Raw genomic sequence first — 4,193 nt, forward strand, 5'->3', positions numbered from 1 at the left:
ACATAGCTGGATCTAGACACTTGGTTAGCCTGTGTAGCTGTTACATAGCTGGATTCTACTAGCCGCTGTGTAAATATTGTGTTATTCTTGCATAGCTTGATCTAGCTAAGCCAAGTATAAATATTGTGTTATTGTTGTATAGCTGGATCTAGCTAAGCCAAGTATAAATATTGTGTTATTGTTGTATAGCTAGATCTAGCTAAGCTAAGTATAAATATTGTGTTATTGTTGCATAGCTGGATATAGCTAAGCCAAGCCTAAATCTTATGTTATTGTTGCATAGCTGGATCTAGCTAAGCCAAGTATAAATCTTGTGTTATTGTTGTATAGCTGGATCTAGCTAGGCCAAGTATAAATCTTGTGTTATTGTTGTATAGCTGGATCTAGCCAGACCAAGTGTAAATATTATGTTATTGTTGTATAGCTGGATCTAGCCAGACCAAGTGTAAATCTTGTGTTATTGTTGCATAACTGGATATAGCTAAGCCAAGTCTAATTCTTATGTTATTGTTGCATAGCTGGATACAGCTAAGCCAAGCCTAAATCGTATGTTGTTGTTGCATAGCTGGATTTAGCTAAGCCAAGTATAATCTTGTGTTATTATTGTATAATCGTGTGTTATTGTTGTATAGCTGGATACAGCTAAGCCAAGCCTAAATCGTATGTTGTTGTTGCATAGCTGGATTTAGCTAAGCCAAGTATAATCTTGTGTTATTATTGTATAATCGTGTGTTATTGTTGTATAGCTGGATCTAGCTAAGCCAAGTATAAATCTTGTGTTATTGTTGTATAGCTGGATCTAGCTAAGCCAAGTATAATTATTGTGTTATTGTTACATAGCTGGATCTATCTAGGCCAAGTGTAAACATTGTGTTATTGTTCTATAGCTGGATCTAGCTAAGCCAAGTGCAAATATTGTGTTATTGTTACATAGCTGGATCTATCTAAGCCAAGTGTAAATAGTGTTATTTTTACATAGCTGGATCTATCTAAGCCAAGTGTAAACATTGTGTTATTGTTGTATAGCTGGATCTAGCTAAGCAAAGTGTAAATATTGTGTTATTGTTACATAGCTGGATCTAGCTAAGCCAAGTATAAATCTTGTGTTATTATTGTATAGCTGGATCTAGCTAAGCCAAGTGTAAATATTGTGTTATTGCTGTATAGCTGGATCTAGCTAAGCCAAGTATAAATCGTGTGTTATTATTGTATAGCTGGATCTAGCTAAGCCAAGTGTAAATATTGTGTTATTGCTGTATAGCTGGATCTAGCTAAGCCAAGTATAAATCGTGTGTTATTATTGTATAGCTGGATCTAGCTAAGCCAAGTATAAATCTTGTGTTATTGTTGTATAGCTGGATCTAGCTAAGCCAAGTGTAAATATTGTGTTATTGTTACATAGCTGGATCTATCTAGGCCAAGTGTAAACATTATGTTATTGTTACGTAGCTGAATCTAGCTAGCCGCTGTGTAAATCTCTTGTTATTGTTGTATAGCTGGATCTAGCTAGCCGCTGTGTAAATCTCTTGTTATTGTTATATAGCTGGATCTAGCTAGCCGCTGTGTAAATCTCGTGTTATTGTTGTATAGCTGGATCTATCTAGGCCAAGTGTAAACATTGTGTTATTGTTACATAGCTGGATCTAGCTAGCCGCTGTGTAAATCTCTTGTTATTGTTGTATAGCTGGATCTAGCTAACCGCTGTGTAAATCTCTTGTTATTGTTATATAGCTGGATCGTGACATTTTGAAGCATGAGACACTTTGCTGTTCGTCTTACACCATTCCAAAACTGCTCCTGGCCAGCACACCTTCTCCCATTAATCATCATTGAACCCCCACGAGATGGCAGCCATTGTTCCATCGTTTCCCAAACGCTGACCAGCCCATGAATTCACGGAGAGAGGCTGACACAATAAGAGCCGGATGTGTGTAGTGGAACTTTATTTTTGCTTTCGGCTTCTAACGACAAGCTACTTTTTTCATTGTTGAGCTGAATGTCTGCACTATTTTCAAACGGAGTTCTCCGAAGGAACGTGAAATGTCCACCATGTTTGTTTGAGCGAATGTTAGGACCCAGTTAACTGTGTCGAGATGACTGGAATACACCCGTTCATCGTTCAAGCTCGTGAATTAGATCCGGCTAAAACATACTACCAACGACATATGATCTGGTACATTTTACGAAAGTCTCCTGTTTTATATTTGTTCTGATTTTCAGTGACTATAACTCACTAGAAGTTTCTTTACGTGTTTAAATAAAGCCAATTACAATAAATAATACTTTTAAACAGTTTTTCTTTCAGTGTTTCGTGCACGTACTGTGAATCCAATGGATTATGGTTCGCGTCTCGCTTCCACAAAAGCTTGCTTCGCATTTTAGGGTCATTGGTACGCTATATATATATATATATATCATTGACAGTTAAATCCCGCTGTTTCGTCATACAAGAGTAGCCCAAGAACTGGAGGTGAGTGCTTTTAACTACCTGACTTCCTTTTAGTCTATAAGTTCAAAATTAGGGATGGCTATCCAGAAAGGCCTTTGTTTAGCTTTGTGTGACAATTACCAAAGAAACAGACAGAATGTTTTGACAAAGTTACTTGAAATATCCAGTCCTTTACTTTAGATAGTGAAGCATAACCTAACGTTATTTTCAAACCTCAGCTATTTTTTTCCCGTTCTCTCGCCCAGACTTCTTTGGAATATCTCACGTTATTGTTGGCTCCTAGCTCTCACTCTACTTGGCGGGAACTGCGTTTTATCCAATCAGAATTATTGTTGTTTTTTCGATAGCAGCGACTAGTAACAAATTCCCTAGGCTACCTTCTGTCAAGGCGAGGAGAGAGAACGAAAATTAATGATTATTTAGAAAGGTCTCACTCATCTAGCCAAAACAATGAGTTCCAAATTTACCATACTGCCAAGAACAAGAATCATAACTGTTTTAATTATTATTAACCGCTAGAGGTAATTGAAACAACAATACTGCAACAGACGAAAAATAATAATCCCTACTTTTTAATCGTTATTAACTGCTGAAGATTATTTAGTCATTAATTTAACTGAGCCTAAAACTGTTTTGATAGGCGTTTGTAGTTTCTCCCGTTAAATACAACTCCGGTAGAAAATAACAGTTAAATAGACTCGGTGGTGGACGCAGATGAACGTTATTTTTCGTACCGTTATATGTACTGTTATTTGTCTTGAATAATAGTTTTTGGAGGTTTGAATTGTGCTAATCCTGAAATTAATCCTAATAAAATAAGACGAAGTAAATATAAATATTTTAAAGGTATAATCATGTTTAGTTTTCTATAGCATAAAGTAGCTTGTTGATTGAAAGCAAAATAGTGACTACCGAATAAATAAATGACACAAAGTTAAGCCTAACAATAGAAATAGAAAACTTTGCCATTAGTATTAAATATCAGACCTCTGTATACTTCATGTTTTGATTGAACAGTTCTAAAGTTTAAGTTTCCAGTCGCATGTCGTGCTCTTGTTACGTATTATTTCAGATACAACCTAACATCAAGCGAATATTTAATTGGTCCACCTCGGGTTCCTTCTAGCCTGTATAATTTCTTAATACAACTGAGACATTATATCTCTATTAGTTTCAAAATAAACTCACACTTTTAAAGGTTGTTTTTAAAACAAATTAGTTAAAAAATATCGTACTTTAGAGATTGAGAATCTTGTGGTTTGGAAAAAGTAAAATACTCAGTATGCAGTTTCACTTCCAGACTTTACTGTGACGTAAGTTTTAGGCCTAAAAATTTCACTTCCAGATTTTACAATGACGCAAGTTTTAGACCCAAAGGTTTCACTTCCAGACTTTAATACGGCGTAATTTTTAGACTTTACAATGACGTAAGCGTTAGATATTTTACTTTCAAACGTTATGAGAACATACAAGTGTAAGTTTTGTTTTCTCCTCTCCCAACTAACCAGGTACCAGTCATCATCTCATCGGGAAACGACAATAGATGGCGCTTTAGTTATTTCTTTCTCTGTCTGGTTTCTTCTTTTTTTGCTGTCTGTATTTCGTTGATAATGCTAACAGCCACGCCTATGATAAATTATCTGGGCACTGTAAGCAGCAAGAAGTTCCATTTTCCACTTCCTTAAATTTACATATAAGTAGAAAAACGCGAAGACTTTAGAATTTTCTCTAAAAGTCTCATTTC

This window comes from Limulus polyphemus, unplaced genomic scaffold (genome assembly GCF_000517525.1).
Source record: "Limulus polyphemus unplaced genomic scaffold, Limulus_polyphemus-2.1.2 Scaffold4186, whole genome shotgun sequence".
Lineage (NCBI taxonomy): Eukaryota > Metazoa > Arthropoda > Merostomata > Xiphosura > Limulidae > Limulus > Limulus polyphemus.